The sequence below is a fragment of the Protopterus annectens genome, chromosome 11.part0 (genome assembly GCF_019279795.1).
Source record: "Protopterus annectens isolate FY-2018-M chromosome 11.part0, PAN1.0, whole genome shotgun sequence".
Lineage (NCBI taxonomy): Eukaryota > Metazoa > Chordata > Ceratodontiformes > Protopteridae > Protopterus > Protopterus annectens.
Window position 1 is genome coordinate 1,422,897,199 of NC_056745.1, and position 22,020 is coordinate 1,422,919,218.

Sequence of the window (22,020 nt, forward strand, 5' to 3'; positions counted from 1 at the left end):
AGGTTTAGTAGACATGATCTACCTTTTACAAATTCAAACTGAGTGGGGTCCAGGGTTTGGAGGTTACTTATTTATTTGTTTATAAGCTCCAGGATGATATGTTCCATGGCTTTGCAGACCAGACTCATCAGGCTAATGGGGCAGTAGTTTCCAGGGTTCGTGGTGGCACCCCCTTTGTTGAGTCAGATAACCGTCACTGTGCGCCATTCAGTAGGCACATAGCCTGAGGTGAGGCTATGATTGAACATGGTACTTAGGTGGGGTGCCAGTTCTTTCTGTAGTTCATGCAGTACGCAGCCTGGGGTGTTGTCTAGTCCCATGGATGCTGTGTTCTTGGCTTTGGAGAGTGCAATCTTTACTTGTTCATCTATAATTACAGGGACTTTGCATTCTTCCGGTATTAAGATGGGCCCTTTGGAGGATGAGAGGGGGATAAAGTTAGCACTGAACCTATATGCCAGGATGTTGGCAATATTGGTTGGTTCTGTATATTTAGTACCATTGTGCTGTAGCTCAGAGCAGATCTGAGTGTTGCCATTGAGATTCTTGACATAGCTGTAGAAAGCTTTGTGGTTGTCTTTGGAATCAGTGGTGATTTTATTTTCATAATTGGCTTTGGAGGATTTTATGATGGATCTCAGCTTCCTACTGAGGCTGACCAGGGAGTTCCTCCAATCGTGGGATTTTACTCTTTTTTGCAACAGCTTCTTCCTTCTGTTGTAGAGTTTGTTTATGGCAGGGGACCACCAGATTGGCTTCCATTTTTTGGAGGATAGCTTTGTGGTTTTATTGGGGATGGCACGATCCATGCACTTGTGTATGTGCTTATACAGTGCATTTGTGCAAGATTCAGCAGTTGTACCTCTATTTTTCATCTGCATGGGTGTCATGAAGTTTGCCACTTCTGCCTTAAGAAGTATGAAGTTGGCTATGGAGTAGTTTTTGACAGTGGTTTCCTTAGTGGGGGGTGGGGTGGGATATGAATGTCTAGGGTGATTAGCTTTTGGTCGGATCTGACCAGCAAGGAGTTGACCTCTGGTGTGGAACACCGGTTACCCATATTGGTAATGACCAGGTCCAGGATATTGCTGCCTCTTGTGGGGATATGAACAAGCTGATCCAAGCCGTTGGAATGTATGAATTCCAGAAAATGTTGAGCGAATGAGTTGGTACATGAGTAGTTTTCCCAGTTGATGCTGGGTTAGTTGAAATTGGCCATAATTAAGGTATTGGGTTGTACCTTAACATTTTCCAGTATCTTAAGAAATGAAGAGTGGAAATCCTGGGGCATGGTGGGGGATCTGTAACAAGCTGCAACCTAGATTGCGGTCTTGCCCAGTGTTAAGCAACTAGCCTGGAGGTGTGGATATCCTTAATGAATATGGACACTCCTCTGCCTTTAGTGTTTCGGTCCAGATTAGGTGACCGAAAGGTGTGGTATGAATTATAGCCTGGTAATGCAGGGGTGCTCTCTGGAGCCTTGACCCAGGTGTCTGTCACTGCACATATGCCGATGTTCTCCATTTTAAGGAGTGCCTCGAGTGAGTGCATTTTGAGGTTTAGACTTCTAGCATTGAGTAGCATTACCCTCAGAGTTTGCGTGCTTGTACCTGTTATGGTGGTGAATTTAGCATTTGGACCTTGCCTAAAAAAGGCACTATAGAGTGGTAAGAGCCTTAGCCAGTATCCAGAATCCCAGGGGTGACAAGTGCAGGCCATCTCTGGCAAAGCATTGTGGTCTGTCAACCATGTCGCCCCAGGCAGACAGATACTGGATCCTCTTAGAATGATACCAGAAGCTTAGCCAATTGTTGAAGTCAATCATTTTGTCCTTGTACTGTGGTATCATTCTGGGCGATGGCAGGATACTACTCAGGGCTAGAGCAACCCTCCTGGGCTACAAGATCCGAGAGCTCCTCCATGTCTCTTTTCAAGTAGTCCAGGGAGTTATGTCTCAGGTCATTCACACTAACATGGACAGTGACAGAGTTGTATTTCTACTTGTTGTGGATTGACCTGAGTGCGTGCAGTATGTGGCAGATCCTGGCACCAGAAAGGCAGCTGACAGTAACTTTCTCCTTGTTTAGCTTGGTGAGTGGGAAATCACTGTGCCTGACTGTAGCTTCACCTATGGCTAGTGTGTTGGCTACATTGTTTTGCCTTATGGGCTGAGGTTGAGTGACACACTGATTTTGTGGGCTATGTGTCATTTGGGTAGTGTTGGGGGTGGTGGTTGTATGCGCTTCAGCTTGGGAGGTCTCTGTTGCTTGGTCAGATTTTTATTGAGAGATTCTGTGAATGTGGGTGTGTGCTTTGTGTTTCTGTGTGTGGGTTTTGATGGACTATGTGTTGAGTGTGGTGTGGTGCAGGTGTTAACCTTCTCCTCTTAAATATCTAGTCCAGTCTTGGCTGGAGAGAGTCTGGCTTCCAATTTGGCTATATAAGTGCATCTCTCACAGGTTGTAGTGTTGGGTGGTAGGAGGAGAGGGTTGTCAGTGTACGTGAGGCAATTGCTACATTGCCCCAAGATGCCCAGATTCATCAGGTGGGCAGGAGAAAACACCGGGAGCTGACCCATGGTCATGCCTGGATAGGTGCTTATTAATTTAAGTACTAAGAACTGGTTTCTTCTTGACAAGTGAGGAAAGTCGAGTGCTGTAGTAATTTATAGTTAATTTAGTGCTTACAACAAGTTCTGAGCAAGTGCTGAGCACAATGAAACAGTTTTGACTGCTGAAACTAAAAAACTGGCTAGTTCTAGCTAAAACAAGCTAGTTTTAGCACCAATCCCAAGAAGATAAGCAGGCCATGGCCAGTTTGGTGATCTACAGTCTTGTCCCAAATGATGCAAGGGTCTACATGCTTGTAGCCATTTTCTGGTAGATACCTCGAATAGCAACCAGACCAATTAAGTATGTTAAGCACAGTCACTCGCTCTCCAACCAGAAAGAGTCAGGAATTGATGCACTCTGCTCCTACTCTCACCAGGATCAGAATGTAAACACAGATTCTAAGCTGTCTCCTATAAAGCAGTTAAGTATTTCTGGTGATCAGCAGTCTCCAGGAAATAATGTAACTGCAGTCCTTCTCTCACCAGGAGAAAACAGAAGCACTAATCCCAAGATGACTGCTGAGAGACAGAATGTGGGCTCTACAATAACTGGTGGTCTTGCAATAGATGTTTAAAGGTAAGATGAAAAAAATGTTTTATCCTAAACACTACAGTGTGCACTAGAGGAGTTAGATGTGAAAGTTGGTAACTTAAGTTTTACCTGTCTAAAAGTTAAGTTTTAATGGAGAGTCACTATTTCTAAAACAGCAAAATAGATTGAAAGTGGGTGGTCACTTTTGTATTCTGGTACTATGGAATACAGTAGGATGGCCAATAAATTTAAATAGCTGAAGGGGAGTGATTTCACAAAATAATTTTGTGCTTAATCTCACCAGCCAGTAAAAGCAGAGAAGAAATGAGATATATGGTCAAATTAACATAAGGGGCAGGCAACTAGAAGGACAGTGGTGTTTAAGAACACAGCAGTAACCGGTTGGGAGGGTAGGAACAATGTGTCTGACTCATAAGAGCAGACTGTGGTCTCTTTTCAAGTTTTAGTATGCAGTTAAAAGCAGAATACAAGTAAAACACAGTGTAAAGAAAACAAATCACAGTATACAAAATAGAAAAAGGCAATAAAGTAATACAAAACACAACAAATAAAAAGCAAACTAACCTTTCCCTCATAGCAAACTGTAGCAGAATCTGGATGAGCCTTTCCAGTAAAGTCATTGTAATGATGCACCATTTTTTTTTTATTTTTCCTATCCATTACTAAATTACAGTTCTCTTCAACCCTTTTAAAAAGAGTATTGTAGGTGGACCTAAACATATTAAAAAGCAAATCATTAGTGATTTTTTGGTTTAAAATAGTAATCTCATCAACTATATCAATAATGAGTATGCTGTTTCTACTAAAAATGAAGTCATTCAATTCACAGCCATGTTTATCAAACATGGCTGTAAGTTCCTGGTAGTCATTAGATCCCATTTCAGTTCCGCTGGGGAATTTGTAAATTCTCATCCCTTTAGGAATCCTTTTAGTTTTAATGCATTCTTTAAAGTAACAATTGTCTAGTTGCAGGGTACGTACCTTTAAAAGTTTTCTTTCAAAAATCTAGATGAGTTTGGCTAAAGTATAACCTCCAGCAATAGGGTTCATAGATGGAGCTGAAATATTGAAATCTTGGTTAAGCCAAAAATTCAAGTCCTTAGGCGGTTCATGTGTTAATCCATTTCCAGGTTCAAGTTCAGTGTTGTTATTTTGAACTGTATCGTATTTGTTCCCATTTTTCAGAAACTGAACAAAATGCTTCCTGCTGAACTCTGTTCAATTTAGAACACACCACCATGTCATTGTTTTTAGGGAAGTTTGAGTTGTAAATATTTTCCAACCTTTTCAACAAATCTGATACTCAGGTGAGGAGGAGAATTAGTTGTGCTTAGTCTCCTTGACTACTTTCAGTTCTGTCATTGTTTGTATTCATTTGTACTCTTCTGGATAAGAAGAAAAAAGGGCAGCGTGAGTAGACAAATCCATAACTGTAGAAGCAAGTGGATAGTGTCCTTGGGGAGTCATTGTCATGCTGAAAACAAAATCAAGAAATGAAAGAAAAGTGTCCATGCAACAAAACACAGAAATCTTTTAATCACGATATTTCTCATGTAATGCTCCCGTTATTTCTGTCATGACTTCATCAGTACTGTTTTATCTATTTACAGAAACTATTGTATTTACAAATCAGCGAAAAGTCCAAACAGATTTGAAACAACTATACACAGAAAGCCTACTTTTTTGAACACATATTTACATTTTCACAGTAGCCTCTTACATCACGTAAAGAAAAATCTATTTAAAGGTCAGTTATTAAGTGCAGCAAGAATGTGCTCGCAATTTGACCTGTTTACTGTTTATAGTATATTTTTGGAATGAGGTTACCCTGTAATACTTTTAGATACAATAGGAAAAGAAGTCTTAAATGGCTGGGGGACTAAATATTACCCACTCATCAACACTGAGCCCTTAACACTAACTACTTCCAAAACTATAGATACCAAAATTGTAGATAGAAATACTAAAAACTTCACAATATTTGATAATTAAGTACAACAACCAAAATCAGGTTGTCAAAAATAATTGGAGTATATTCAAAACGGACTATGAAATTTACAAAAAAGTGGATGATAAACTGAACTTTAATATATAAAACTGGGTTGAACATTAGAAGACTGATTGTATTCTAGAATTTTTTTAATTACAGCAATCATTATGGCACAACAAAAATGTACTCATGTAACCAATGTTAGTTACATATTGGAAACACCTAACATTACATTGGACTGTTAAACTAACATAAAGATTTCTTTAGTAAGAGGAATTGTTTAACGAAGGGTGTGATTTATTTAGCAAAGTGCACAAACTGTTCTGCTTTCTACGTGGGCAAGACTTAGTGTACCCTCTGTAAAAGGATTTATGAACACAACTGCAACATCAAAAACAAAAATAACAACAATGCACTATACAAGCACTCCCTGACATGTACAAGCTTCCAAAAAATGTCTATTTGGCATTTTAGAAATAGCCTCTATAGGCAACAGGGGAGGACTCTAGGAAAGCTTTATTGAATGTAAATAACTAAATTGACAAAGCTTAATGCTGGAAGTTTTCCAGGACTCAATGAACATATTTCCATTACGTCTGCCTTATGGCTGAAGAATGTTAAGCTTTGAAATAAAATCACTATTAAGAACACCATGGTTAGGTTTTAATTAAACTACTTTAGATAACCATATTGTATTATATTTGAATTGCTATTAACCAACTTTGCATTTCCAAACTTTTTTTAATATCACATCCGTTACTTCAGAATGTTTGATATAGTCTTTATAGTCATTGATTGTATGTTTATATATGAATAGTATATTTATCCACATATTTTTATTATTTTTAATTAGACAAATAGTGTGAGATTTACAGTTTAGTTTTTGAATTCCAGCGTAGATAAGAAGCAAGTTCATGACATCTTATCAGGTTTATGACTCGTGTTTTTAAGTGAAAAAAAAAAAAAAGTCCTCGTTAACACAGTTTCTATAGCAATCCACTTGTGACTGGACTATTTTGACTTTTGGCTGATTTGTATATATAATAGTTTCTGTAAATGGCTTTGATGAAGTCTTAACAGAAATAGGACAAACGTGCTTAATATATTATTGTTTTTATCTTTTATTGACACTAAGAGTACTTTGAGGGGTTGATGAATGAAGAGAATGAGAGGGAGAGAAGGTTGGATGATGTGGGGATAGTGAATCATGAAGTGCAATGGATTAGCAAGGAGGAAGTAAGGATAGCTATGAAGAGAATGAAGAATGGAAAGGCTGTTGGCCCAGATGACATACCTATGGAAGCATGGAGGTGTTTAGGTGAAATGGAAGTGGAGTTTTTAACCAGATTGTTTAATGAAATCTTGGAAAGTGAGAGGATGCCTGAGGAATGGAGAAAAAGTGTTTTGGTACCGATTTTTAAGAATAAGGGTGATGTGCAGAGCTGTAGTAACTACAGAGGGATTAAATTGATCAGTCATAGCATGAAGTTATGGGAAGAGTAGTGGAAGCAAGGTTAAGAAGGGACGTGATGATTAGTGATCAGCAGTATGGTGTTATTCCGGGAAAGAGCACTACAGATGCGATCTTTGCTCTGAGAGTGTTGATGGAGAAGTACAGAGAATGTCAGAAGGAGTTGCATTGTGTTTTTGTAGACTTAGAGAAAGCATATGACAGGGTGCCTAGAGAGGAGTTGTGGTATTGTATGAGGAAGTCAGGAGTGTCAGAAAAGTATGTAAGAGTGGTACAGGATATGTACGAGGGTAGTGTGACAGCGATGAGGTCTGCAGTGGGAGTGACTGATGTGTTTAAGGTGGAGGTGGGGTTACATCAAGGATCAGCTCTGAGCCCTTTCTTATTTGCAATGGTGATGGACAGGTTGACAGATGAGATCAGACAGGAGTCCCCTTGGACTATGATGTTTGCAGATGACATTGTGATCTGTAGAGAGAGTAGGAAACAGGTGGAGGAGACCCTGAAGAGATGGAGATATGCTCTAGAGAGAAGAGGAATGAAGGTCAGCAGGACTAAGACAGAATATATGTGTGTGAATGAGAGGGAGGATAGAGGAATAGTGAGGATGCAAGGAGTAGATGTGGCGAAGGTGGATGAGTTTAAATACTTGGGGTCAATAGTTCAGAGTAACGGTGAGTGTGGAAGAGAGGTGAAGAAGAGAGTACAGGCAGGATGGATTGGGTGGAGAAGAGTGTCAGGAGTGATTTGTGACAGACGAGTACCTGTAAGAGTGAAAGGGAAGGTCTACAAGAGGGTAGTGAGACCAGCTATGTTATATGGGTTGGAGACGGTGGCATTGACAAAAAGGCAGGAGTTTGAGCTGGATGTGGCAGAATTAAAGATGTTAAGATTTGCACTGGGTGTGACGAGGGTGGACAGGATTAGGAATAAGTATATTAGAGGGTCAGCCCAGGTTGGAAGGTTTGGAGACAAAGCCAGAGAGGCACGATTACGTTGGTTTGGACATGTGCTGAGGAGGGATGCTGAGTATATTGGGAAAAGATGCTAAGGATGAAGCTACCAGGTAACAGGAAAAGAGGAAGGCCTAAGATAAGGTTTATGGATGTGGTGAGAGAGGACATGCAGGTGGTTGGTGTGAACAGAGCAAGATGCAGAGGACAGGAAGAAATGGAAACAGGTGATCTGCTGTGGCGACCCCTAACGGGAACAGCTGAAAGAAGATGATGATGATCTTTTATTGACACTATTTTGTATGTTTGTCATTTATAATAAATTAAATTAATTTCAGCTTTCAAAAGTGGGTGTTCATTACTCTAGCTAAGAGTTAACCTAACGGGAGCACTATGTGAGCAATATTGTGTTTAACAGGCAGGCTTTAAACTGTAGCATCTGTTTTCTACAGTTTCTAAGACGATTTTATTTATTTATTTCTTTATTAAAAAACCTGTGGAGGCACAGGGGCAGTGCACAAAGAGGACCTGAATAGCTAGGCAGAAGGGAAGGGGAAAGTGTTGTGCATCTGGCCACCTGATTGGTGTGCCAGTAGAAGGTAGTTACTTATTTTGCTCGTCAATGGAAGATCTGGGGGTAGGGATGGGGCATAGATCTGTAATAAACCAATCACGTACTTTTTTTTGCTCTACGCTTGAAGAGCTGAGGGTCGGGTGTTGGCTCATGGTACCAGCACAGGGTGCTGGTTAAGGTAGCTATGCTTCTGCTGCCCATGGATTGTCTTCTTTCAAGGCGTTCTCATATCAAAATGTTCTTGAAAGGGGTTTTGTATAAGAACCTTCCAAGTAAATTGGTGGCCCTTCCTTGGGATCTTAACTTTGTGTTGAAGCTAACACTTACTACATTTGAACCAGCTAATATGGCTAAAGGTAGGTTCTTAACATGGAAAACAGTTTTACTGATTGTGCTAACCTTCGCAAGAAGTGTGTCTGAGTTGCAAGCTCTTATAGTTTCCAGGTTTCCAAATCATTCACAATGACAGAGCCCACAAAAAAGGAGGTGGAGTAGCAATAATTTACCCCACTTCCCATACCATCACTCCCTACTCCAGTAAAATATCAATCTTTGCCAACTCTGACTTTGTAATAGGTTTACTAAAAATAAACAACCACAAGTCCATATGTATTGCTGTCCTCTGTATTCTCCCTGGTGATAATATCAAAACTCTTAAACATCCTGTCCTGGTTCTCCTCCAGTATAAAAAATGAAACCTATATACTCGGTGATACCAACATCAACTGGAATACTATTAACTCTGAAGCCCCGTCCCAAACAATCAACCTGTACAACTTCCCCAACTAATACAATCTCCATCCAACCAGACCAAATAAAGATGGTACCTCTGGTACCATCATTGACTGGATCCTAACAACTCACCCAAACCTTATCACCAAAGCTGGAACATTACCTGATCCTCTCAGCGATCACCTACCAGCCTTCACTGACCATCTCCCATCTCCACTGCATAAACAACACCACTACATCCAAACCCGCAACCTCTCCTCTTTCAACCCTCTAACTTTCTCCAAATGCTTAAAGCATACTGACTGGTCCCCTCTAAAAACCCTTCCTCTAGATGATGCCGTTTCCTACTTTAACCACTCATTCCTAACCCTTCTCAATCAGCAAGCCTCCCCCTTGAACCAAACACATCAAAACCAATGCCTGCCCATGGTTATCAAAAGATATTAAACTAGCCTTGCACCAAATGGACAAAAAAATGGAAATAATATCAAAAACATAAAAACCCTAACACCCTCCTAGAGTATAAGCAACTACGAAACTCTGTAAAAAAAACTAATAATTAAAGACCGCAAAGCCCACTACTCCAAACTCCAGTCCTTGCACTCAACAAATCCAAAAAAAATTCTGGGACTCCATCTCATCCATGCTGCATCCTGGCAACAAAGAAAATCCCTGCCCAGACCCCAACCTAGAAACAGCCAGCCAGTTCAACTCATTCTTCATAGACTGCATAGCTAAACTGTCAGCCTCCTTCCAACCCCCCTCCTGCCCCAACCACAAACCCAATCATCAACCTTCCACCACATCCTTCTGCCTCAAGCCCATCCCCACAAGTACTATAAAAAGACTTCTCAAACTCAAACACTGTTGCAATGCACCCGACAACCTTCCACCCACCTTCCTCAAACAATCTGCAGACAGCATTGCCTATCCCATCTCTATTCTTATAAATAGATTCTTACAAGAATCATACGTCCCTTCTATCTGGTGCCATGCTTCCTTCATCCCCCTCCACAAAGGTGGCAAAAATACTGATACCACCAACTTCAGGCCTATTGCCATCCTTTCCCCTCTTTCTAAAATACTAGAGAAAGCAATACAAGCACAACTTATGGCACACCTAACACTAAACAATCTCCTCTCCCCTACCCAGCACGGCTTCCACCCTGGCCACAGCACCATGACTGCCCTTCTTTCCTTTCTTGAAACCATAAACCTCGGACGCGACTCAGGCAAGTTCGTATCCACACTATTCCTAGATCTGTTGAAGGCCTACTTATATCCCAACTCTCCACCCTACACCTCTCTCCCATCACCATTGCCTGGTTTTCCGGCTACTTGTCCAACTGCCAACAAGCTGTCCAATGGAAAACTTCAACTTCCCCCTTCCTCCCCACACCCACAGGTGTCCCACAAGGTTCTGTTCTTGGCCCTCTTCTCTTCAACCTGTTCATTAACAACTTTCACCAATCCATCCCAGACTCATCTCTTATCCAATATGCAGATGACTCAGCAATCATCTGCTCAGCCTTCTCCCCCTCCAAGCTCCTAGCAAATACCCAACGAGCCTTCTCCAGAACAGAAACATGGATGCAGGCTAACCATCTGGCACTAAATGCAAATAAAACCACACTAATGTTTTTTTCTCCTACCAAAAACGCCATTGACAAATCCACATTCACCATACAGAGCCAAAACAACACACTCCTTAAAATCATTCCCAACACCAAGCTTCTTGGCATCATTATTGAAAAAGAACTAAAATCTGACACCCACATTTACTCCGTAATCAAGAAAACCCACCAAAAGTTAGGTCTCTACAGGCACAACTGCTTCCTAAGCCTCTCTACCCATCAAACTCTTGCATCCACCTTCCTACTTTCCTCCCTTATGTATGGTGCCCCTGTTTTCACCAATCTCCATTTTGGCCTTCGGTCCAAACTTGAATCCTGCTACCACAAGATCTCCAAATTTTCAACCAATTAAAAAAACTCATCCCACCACTGCCACTCCCTCCTCACCCTCACCCTCAGCTGGCTTGAACTACCCATCTACCTCAGTTACCTACAACTCACCATTGTCCACAAGCTCATCTTTAAACCTGCCAACTGCCCAGGTCTCACTACTTCCTTAAAACGTTACACTCCCAACCGCTCCAGGTCTCACTACTTCCTTAAAACCTTACAGTCCCAACCGCTCCCTCAGATCCAAAAACCAAAATCTCCTTCAGGTCCACAAACCTGCACAACCTCCTGACCATCTACTGCTGTCCCACTCCTTAGCTAAACATTGGAACTCTCTCCCCACACACCTACACAACCTACCTAACCATACAAATTTCAAATCTCAGCTACTCTCTCATCTTTCTTCCAAATGAGAATGCCCTTGCCACAGTCCAACTTAACCCCCCCCCATTCCACCTTGCACTGACTCATCCAACTACCTCTACTATTACTTCATCCCACCCAAAACAATCCCTCCCCTACCAAAAACTAATTCTCTCTCTAATATCTATTGTACTGTACTCTCCAATCTCAATTATACTATCACCCTCTCCATGTATAATATTTTCCTAACCTACTAATGGCTAGTAGCTATATATTCGTGCTACTCAAGTCAGAAGTGACAAACTTCATGACACCCATGCAGACGGGAACTGAAAGTTCAACTGCTGAATCCTACACTAAGGCACTGTATGAGCACATCCACTCATGCATGAATCGTGCCATCTCAAATAGAACCAAAATGCTCTCATCCAAAAAAAGGAAGCCAATCTGGTGGTCTCTTGGGCCTATACAAGCCTAGCCATAACAATCCCCTGGCTATTTCTTCCCACACTATTTACTTCCCTGGTCACCTTTCTAGCAGAGTGACTGACATGATCCCCGGGGTGAATTTCCTTTCTCCCATCCAATCGTCATGGTTCCTTTTAAAGAGGGCCAAAGAGGCGCTCTGCTTTAAATGTACGGGCAGTCTGTTCCAGAGTCTGGGGAGTCTCTGGGTCAAGAACCTGTCCCTCCAGCATGTTTTGTTTATTGTGATGAGAAGGTTTAGATCCCTTGAGCGTGTGGCTTTGAGGGATTGGGATTTCTTTAAGTGCAGCATGTCCAACTGCTCTGGGTTTGACATGGCCTTGTATGTTAAGCAGAGATCGCCTCTGAATAGACGATATGCGACAGAGTATAGCTGGAGTTTTTTAAGGCAGTCAGCATGTGGCATCTGCTTTAGGGCTGTGATTCTTTTAGTGAGGTATTTCTGCGGCCTTTCCAGGTGTTGCAGATGTCTTGAGAGGTACATACCAAATGGGGCGTTATATTCTATAATGGGTCTAATTAGGGATGTGGGACAATGACCTCCTTTTTTCTGGATGAAAAGCCCTTGGCGATGAGGTGTGCCACATAGAAGGATTTCTTGACTGTTGTGGCTATGTGGTTATCGAAGGTGAGATCACTGTCCACCTGTGTCCCTAAGTCCCTGATCACACTTCCGGTGTTTAGTGTACTGCCACATATGTGGTAATTCATGGGTACATGTTTTTTTTCCAAAGGGGATAACTATACATATCTTGGCATTGAGCTTTAGCCCATGGCTCTGGCACCAAGCATCTGTTTCTGTAAGGCCCTTTTGTAGAGTACCCACATCATTTGGGGTTCAGTAATGACTCCCAGTTTGCAGACATCTGCGAACTTTGTTAGCCAGAGTTCCTTAGTGTTGGCCTGTACTTCAGAAAAGTAGATGCCAAACGAGCGGTCCCAGGACTGAACCCTGAGGTACTCCACTTGTCACTTGTCTGGAGCTGGATTTGGAGTCAGCTACTTTTTACAGTGTGGGTTCTGTCAGTACTCCACTTGTCACTTGTCTGGAGCTGGATTTGGAGTCAGCTACTTTTTACAGTGTGGGTTCTGTCAGTAAGCCAGTTGGCACCCTATCGAGTGACGTAGGGATTAATGCCCAGCTTAGTAAGTTTATCTATGATTCCAGAGTGGGGGATTGTGTCAAAGGCCCTGGCGATGTTCAGATAGGCTGTGTGGACCTCCTTACCCTTGTCCACGGCTCTGGAGACTGATTTGAAGTCAGTCAGGATCAGGAGACAAGATTGGCCCTTCACGAACCCAATCTGGGTGAGGTCCAGTGTTTGAAGGTTGCCAGTGTCTTTGTTTAAAGTTCCATGATAATACGTTCCATGGCCTTACAGATCAGGCTCGTCGGACTGATGGGGCGATAGTTCCCATGATCCAAGGTGGATCCCCCCTTGTGGAGTGGGATAACTGTAGCTGTGTGCCACTCAGTGGGCACGAAGCCTGAGGTGAGGGTATGATTAAACATGACACTTAGGTGAGGTGCCAGTTCATTTTGTAGTTCATGTAGTACACAGCCCGGGATGTCATCTGGTCCTATGGATGTTGTATTCTTAGCTTTGGAGAGTGTGTTTTTTTATCTGTGTGGTCGTTATTACTGGAATTTGGCAATCTTATGGTATTGAGATGGGCCAGTTAGGGGGTGAGAGGGGGGTGAAGCTGACACTGAATCAGTCTGCCAGGATATTGGCAATATCCTTGGGATCAGTATATTTAATGCCATTCTGTTGTAGCTCAGAGCAGATCTGAGCATTGCCATTTAGATTCTTGACATAACTATAGAATGCCTTGTGGTTGTCTTTGGAATATTTGGCAATTTTATCTTCAGAACTAGCTTTGGAGGATTTTATGAGGGATCTCAGCTTCTTACTGAGGCTGGTAAGGGAGTTTTTTGCATCCTGGGATTTTCCTCTTTTCTACAACAGTTTTGTTGTAAAGTTTGTTTATGGCAGGGGACCACCAGATTGGCTTCCTTTTTTTTGGAGGAGAGCATCTTGGTTCTGCTTGGGATGGCACGATTCATGCATGAGTGGATGTGCTCGTACAGTGCCTTAGTGTAGGACTCAGCAGTCGAACATTCAGTTCCTGTCTGCATGGGTGTCATGAAGTTTGTCACTTCTGACTTGAGTAGAATGAAGTTGGCTTTGGTGAAGTTTTTTATGGAAGTTTCCTTACTGGGGGGGTGGGGGTGGGATGTGGGATGTGGATGTTAAGGGTGATTAGTTTATGGTCTGACCTGACCAACAAGGGGGTGACCATAGGTGTGGAGCATCTATTTCCCATGTTGGTAATGACCAGGTCTAGGTTATTGGAGCCCCTGGTGGGACTATGGATTAGTTGATCCAGGGCGTTGGAATTTATGAATTCCAAGAACCATTGTGCAAAGGTGTTGGTACACGAGTAGTTTTACCAGTTAATGGCAGGGTAGTTGCAATCACCCAGTATTAGGGTGTTTGGTTGTATCTTAATATTTTCCAGTATGTTTAGAAAGGTGTAGTGAGAATCTTGGGGCATGGTGGGTGATCTGTAGCAAGCTACAATTTGGATTGCAGTCTTACTTAGTGTTAGTTGCACCTGGAGATTTTCAGATGCATTGTGTTGGGCAACTAGCCTGGTGGTGTGAATATCCTTGGTGAATATGGACACTCCTCCACCTTTAGTGTTTCGATCCTGGTTTGGTGGCCGAAAAGTGTGGGTAGAGTTGTAGCCTGGTATTGCAGGGCTGCTCTCTTGAACTTTGAACCAGGTCTGAGTTACTGCACAGATATCGATGTTCCCGATTTTTAGGAGTGCCTCGAGAGAGTGCATTTTGAGGTTTAGACTAGCATTGAGTAGAATTACCTTCAGATTTTGCATGCTTCTACCTGTTAAAGTGGTGGTTTTGTCCTTTGAACTTTGCCTAAAAAAGGCACTATAGGGGTGGCAAGAGCCTTAGCCAGTAACTTGAATCCCAGGGATGATAGGTGCAGACCATCTCTGGCAAAGCATCGTGGTCTGCCGATCATGTCATCCCAGGCCGACACATACTGGATCCCCTTTAGATGACATCCGAAGCTTAGCCAATTGTTGAAGTTAATCATTTTGTCCTTATATTGTGGTATCATTCTGGGCAAAGGCAGGATGCTACTCAGGGCTAGGGTCATACCTGCCTGGGCCACATGATCCGAGAGCTCTTCCATGTCTCTTTTCATGTAGTTTAGGGAGGTACGTCTCAAGTCATTCATTCCAACATGGACAATGAAGAGTCATATTTGTACTTATTGTGGAGTGACTTGAGTGCATCCGTTATGTGGCGGACCCTAGCACCCGACAGGCAACTGACACTAATTTTCTCCTTGTTCAGCCTGATGAGTGGGACATCAGTGTGCCTGACTACAGAGTCACCTATGACTAAAGTGTTAGGTACGTTGTCTTGCCTTAGGGCTGTTGCTGGGTGGCACACTGGTGTTGTGAGCTATGTGACACTTTGGTTGTGATTGGTGTTTGTTTGCGTTTCAGCTTCAGACGTCTTTGTTAAGGGCCTCTGCATATGTGGATTTAGTGTTGCTATGTGTGGGTGTTGGTGGTGTGGGTTTAGAAGGGCTATGTGTTGCTTGAGGTGTAGTGCAGGTGTTTACCTTCTCCTCTTGACTGTCTAGCACAATCATGGGTGGAGAGAGATTTGCTTCCAATTTGGCTATGTAAGTGCATCTCTCACAGGTTGCAGTGTTGGGTGGTAGGAGGAAAGGGTTGTCTGTTTACATGAGGCAATTGCTGCATTGCCCCAGTATGCCCAGATTCACCAGGTGTTTAGGAGAAATCACCAGAAGCTGTCCCTTGGACATGCCTGATTTGGTGCTTTTTTTATAAAGTACAGGAGCTGTTTTCCCTTATCTTAGCAAGGTACTTTGCAGTTATAGGCTGTTTAGTGCCTATGATTAATTTCTCCTTATTAACAAGGAGAGCTGAGTGCTTGTATCAGTTTAAGGCTTCCTAGTGCTTTCCAGCAGGTATTAGAGCAAGTGCTAGTCAAGAGATGCTTAAAGGTAAGATGAAAAAAAAAGTGGTTTATCCTGAACACTGCATTGTGCACTAGAGAAGTTAGATGTGAAAGTAAAAAACGGCTCACAGAAGCCCCCGCTTAAAACAAGTAATTTAATAAGGTATAAACCAAACTGTAAACACACTGTCATGTATAAAGCGCTTTTCGTCTGGTAAGGTTCCCAGACTTCTTCAGATACAAATGCAATAAAATACATATATATGTATAAATGCCTAATACTGGTTAAATAAATAAAGTTAATATTAGCAGCATATCAAAAGCTAAAAATATAAGTAAAAATCGATATGTTAAAACATATATATATGTATATGTAAAATAACTAATTTTATATGGTGTTTTCACATTAATAATTTCACTTTGTTACATATTCACAAGTTACACACAAGTAATTTTTATATGGAGTAGTAGGGACTTATAGATTATATGTTGGTTACCATCATTAAAATTTGGCATGCATAGTATGGGTTAACTGCACAAAGTAATTAACTCAGCATATCATATGACTGCTGAGCTAGCTACAAAAAGAAGTTTAAACATTTGTATTTGTATCTGAAGAAGTCAAGTAACCTTATCAGACAAAAAGTGCTTTATACATGACAGTGTGTTTACAGTTTGGTTTATACCTTATTAAATTACTTGTTTTAAGCGTGGGCTTCTGTGAGACGTTTTTTGTTTGAATTTTGAGTTTTGTTTTTAATCAAGTGCCTGGCAGATGTTTAAAGTAGGTAACTTAAGTTTTACCTGTCTAAAAAGTTAAGTTTTAGTGGAGAATCACTATTTTTAAAACCGCAAGATAGATTGAAAGGGGGTGGTCACTTTTGTATTCTGGTACTATGGAATACAGTAGGATGGCAAATAAATTTAAATAGTTGAAGGGGAGTGATTTCACAAAATGATAATTTTGTGCTTACTCACACAAGCCAGTGAAAGCAGAGAGGAAATTAGATATATGGTCAAATTAACATAAGAGGCAGGCAACTAGAAAAACAGTGGTATTTAAGAAGACAACAGTAACAGGGTGGCAAAAAAATTTCTGTCTGACTCACAAGAGGCAGAGCTGTGGTCTCTTTTGAAGTTTTAATATGCAGTTAAAAGCAGAATACAAGTAAAACACAAGGTAAAGAAGACAAATCACAGTATTCAAAATATAAAAAGGCAATAAAGTAATACAAAATACAACAAATAAAAAGCAAACTAACCTTTCCTTCACAGCAAAGTGTAGCAGAGTCTGGGTGAGCCTTTCTAGTAAAGCTTTGAGCACTAATACTTTTTTATGCCTAAAGTGGTGTCTGACTTTACTTTAATCCAAACTGTCCAGCTCCCTGCTTTCTTTCCTGTACCTAAAAATTAGGGAGAAAGTTTTGCCTTGGATGTCCACAGACAACTCGGGTTCTGTCTTGACAGGACTAAACTTTACTTTTCTCTTTACACTTCTACTCTTACTTTATACTTACGCCTCCTGGTTTTCTTACTTAACCTGTTATCCAATTTCCCATCTGTCTGTTCTCCTGCTGCTATACTCCCTACTATGGCTAACTTGCTCACAACTCAACTGTATAAAGCAAAAAATGCAACCCCTACTAACAGTGTTCACCATTATGTAATGTCTCAACCTAAAATTGTAAAATATGTGTTCAGCCTATGTAAATATGTTAAATCTTAAACTTTAATGCTATGTTACTAGTCAATGTTAAGTTTGGTACTATCTATGTAAATTTGAATTAAGCTTGAATGCTATGTTACTAGTCGATGTTAAGTCTGGTACTATCTGTGTAAATTTGAATTAAGCTTGAATGCTATGTTACTAGTCAATGTTAAGTCTGGTACTATCTATGTAAATTTGAATTAAGCTTGAATGCTATGTTACTAGTCAGTGTTAAGTCTGGTATTATCTATGTAAATCTGAATTAAGCTTGAATGCTATGTTGCTGGTCAGTGTTAAGTTTGGTACTGTCTATGTAAATGTGAAGTAAGCTTGAATGTTATGTTATTAGTCAATGTTAAGTTTGGTGCTATCTATGTAAATTTGAATTAAGCTTGAATGCTATGTTACTAGTCAATGTGCAGTTTAGTACTATCTATGTAAATTTGAATGCTTCTGCATAAACCTTATATTTTGCTTAAAATGTAACTATGGGGCTTTTCTTCTCTGTCCTCCGATGAAAATGGACATGCATCCAGTCGGATTTTCCCAGTCAACAAATGTAAAATAAAGTAATAAATAATAATAAACGAAATCTTTCAGACCGTCTGATCAACTGTTTATTTCTTGTTAAGGTAAGAAGGGATAACCTGTGTCAAAACACATTATTTCCAAATGTTTGTCTAAGACTATTATTTTTTATTATACTCGCCATGACAAATCTGTTCCAGGCAGAGTCAAGGCACACTCTGCCAGGGCCTTGTATTCATCTATGGCTTTGTGGAAAGGATTGTATTCTACAAGTATGCTAGAAGCTGCTACTTAGCCTTCTGTGCATACTTTTAGAAATCACTATAAGCTTTGAGCCCTTCTCTAGGTCTAGATTGAGCTTTGCTAGGACCATTCTCCAGGGGATTCTGGACCCTTCTCCTTCCTCCACCCAAGTATGGTTAGCTCTGGTAAGCTACCCATTTAGCTAAGGCAACTGCAGCAGTGATCAGTATAAAGAACATAGTACAGTTGTGTAAGATGAACTTAACGTAACAGTAGGTGTTTGACTGATCACTGCTGCATTAGCCATTCCCTCCCTCCATTCCCCTTGTTTTTTGCTGTGTTTTTTATGTCAGGGTGTGAACATTTGTTTTCATTATTCCTAGCATTGGCCTTTTAGAGCATAGCCTCCTTGTCTCTACTGGCAGGAAAGCTCTGAAGGGATCTGTGCCAAAGTTGTCTTTTAATCAGCTCAGCTTGAGCTGCTTGACAATTTGGCCACATGGAAGGTGCCCTGAAGCTTTGGAAGCTGGCCAGCTGTAATATCCTTGGCAGGATATAATCCATAAAGCGAAGGCTACTGCAGCAGTAATCATTTGAACATCTACTGTTGTGGTAAGTTCAACTTACATAATTGCACTTTTGAGTCCATTCTGCTATGATGTGTATCAATTTCTGCATGACTGAGTGTTCCATGCCCTTCCCTTACAGACATGGCACCATGCCATGTCAGTAGTTATTTTGTCAGTAATAGTGAAGCTGTTCATATACAGTATGTTTGTTAAAAGGGAAGACCAAACTATGGACCTTTGAACCTATGACAGCAGTACTTACTGAGACAGCTCATCTGGAGGTGGTGTTTTTTTGACTGTTCCTTTCATGATGCCTCAGCATTCGTGCATTGCTAGAACTATTCCCTGATCATTTTATTGACAGCAATGTGGGGGATGGTCACAGAAGATACTGCCTCTAGAATACCATAGTCTAGCAGCTGCTCCACTGTGTAGCCTTTTTTAATTGTCCTGTTATTGCTGGCACTTGACCTGGATAGAGGCCAATCATTTTGCTGGCAAATACAACTTGAATGCTACTATTGTCGCTTAACATATGAACTGTGTGTTTAAAAAAAAAAAATGGCAATGCCCTGTGTGGCTGCGCCTGTGTTGGCTCATTCTAGAAATATGCATATTTTGTCTTGTTTTGCACAGAAAATCTCAAAAAAATCAGTTTATGCACTTCCAATTGAAGGTACAGTAACTTTAGACAGAAGTTACGAGAAATACTGCCAGCTAATGTGAAGTCACTGGATAGCAAGATGGATTACTTGAGACTGGAACTCGCCAACAAGATCAAGGTGCTAAATGCTTGTTTATTTCTGAGTAGTGAGACGTGGCTGCATGACAACATAAATGATAGTGCAGTAAACTTAGAGAATTTCTGTGCTGTTTCATGCAGACAGAAAACATAAACTGTGTGGAAAAGCTAGAGGAGGAGTCTGCGTCTGTGTTAACAAAGGATGGTGCAGCAACTGTGAAATCACACTGTCACACTGCTGTGAGAACGTAGAGTTCCTGTCCATTAAATGTAGACCATTTTACTTGCCAGGGAGCTGAATGGGGTTAGAGTGACAGTGGTGTACATCCCAACTAGTGCTAATATCACTGGCTCTAACTAAACTATGCAATCACATGGGTGAGTTGCAGAGCAAATATCCTGACTTTGTACATGTGGCAGCTGGTGACTTTAATAAAGCAGATTTGAAAGAAGTACTTCCACAGTACCATCAGTATGTTGATGTTCCTACAAGGGGTGATAATGTCTTGGACAAGGTGTGCATACTGTTAAAGCTTATAAGGCAGTGCAACTTCCATAAATGGGAAAGTCTAGCCATTATACCATCTTGCTATCACCAGCTTACAAATCTGCACTGGTTAGAGAGAAACCTACAAAGAAACAAATCCAGGTATGGCCCAAGGGGGCTATGGAGGCCCTCCAATACTGCTTTGAAAGAACCAACTGGGATATGTTCATGGAGGCAGCCACAGTGAGTCAGCATCTGAACATTGGTGAATACACTGAAGTAGTGATGGCATACATTTCAAATTGTGTTGATGGAGTAACCAATACCAAGAGTATCACTATTAGCGCTAACCAGAAGCCATGGCTCACCCCAGGTATATGAGCTTCTGAAGGAGAGAAATGCAGCTTACAAGACTAAGGACAAAGTAGCTCTAAGTGTGACAAGAGGTAATCTGAAGAGGGGTATAAAGGAGACTATGAGGGAGTATGGCAGAAAGGTGCAGAGCCACTTTGAAGACATGAAGGATGCACGGAAACTGTGGCAAGGCATACAGGAGATCACTGACTGCAAAAGCAGGTGAGCACAGTGTGAGGACAGCATTGAATTCCTAGATAGTTATAACATCTTTTTTGGTAGATTTGAGGAAAGAAACAACAGGTTGGCACTAAAGCTACCCACTGATGAAAAGGATGCCATACTCAGCCTCAGCACAGAGGTGGTAAGAAGTGAGCTAAGGAGAGTGAACCCCAGGAAGGCTGCTGGCCCAGACAACATACTGGGCAAGGTGTTAAAAGGCTGTGCTGATATGCACAATGCTCAATGAAGTATTTAACAACTCTCTTGCCACGGTGAAAGAACCCTCATGCTACAAGCAAATTAACATCACACTATCTAAGAAAAACACTCCCTCCAGCCCTAATGACTAAATGTTTTGAGCGGCTGATCAAAAAGCATTTTTCATCATGCCTACCTTCTGATTTTGACCCTCTGCAGTTTGTGTATGAGCTAACTGACCCACAGCTGATGTCATATCAGCAGCACTACACATCTCCCTTGAACATTTAGAGGGCAAAGACAACTATGTGGGGATGCTGTTCTTAGACTTCAGCTCTACATTTAATAAGGTGGTACCAATGCAGCTGATAGAAAAACTGGCACATTTAGGAATCAGTAAACATCTCTGTAACTGGAGTCTGGACTTTCTGATTGAGAGACCACAGAAGGTGTGTTCGGATGAGAACACATCAAAGTGCATCACGATTAACACTGAGGTTCCACAGGGATGTGTTTTCAGCCCACTGTTATTCACCATCCTGTCCCACGACTGCTATGCTAAGCACAAGTCCAACCGTATCAGCAAGTTTGCTGATGACACCACAGTCATGGGGTTCATCACAAAGGAGGATGAAAGAACATACAGAGGGAGGTGGTATCTGTGATCAGTTGGTGCGAGGGGAGCAACCTTGACCTGAAGGTAAGCAAGACCAAAGAGATTATCATCGACTTTAGGAAAAGGAGTACAAAAACATCCAGCACTCAGGATCAATGGTGGAAGAGTAGAGAGGGTTAAGAATGAAATTTCCTGGATATGCACATATCAGGTTCTCCCATGGTCAGGAAACACCAGCCAACAGGTCAAGAAAGCACACCAGTGCCTCCATTTTTTAAGAAGGATGAAAAAAGCTAAGCTTCCTCCTCATATTCTCTCCACCTTCTATAGAGGTGCAATAGAGAGCATCCTCACCTGCAACTTCACAGTGTGGTTTGGAAGCTGCACAGTTATAGAAAGGAAGGAGCTACAAAGAGTTGTGGGGTTTACAGAGAAGGTAACCGGTACCAGTCTTTAATCGATGCAACAGCTTTAGTCTACAATAAGCGTCAAAAAGGCCACCAAAAGAATATAGGACACCATGCATCGTACACATGGACTGTTTAAGCATTTGGCATTGGGCAGGAGATATTGCAGCATCCACTGCAGGGACAAGATTCAATAACAGTTTCTAGCCTGCAGTGAGTAGACTT

At 41.5% G+C, this 22,020-nt stretch overlaps 1 protein-coding gene across 6 annotated transcripts in view; it reads left to right on the forward strand.

Moving 5' to 3' along the window:
- Positions 1 to 22,020, forward strand: part of ST7 (suppression of tumorigenicity 7) — a 1,957,536-nt gene that overhangs the window by 1,812,987 nt on the left and 122,529 nt on the right. The window lies entirely within an intron of this gene.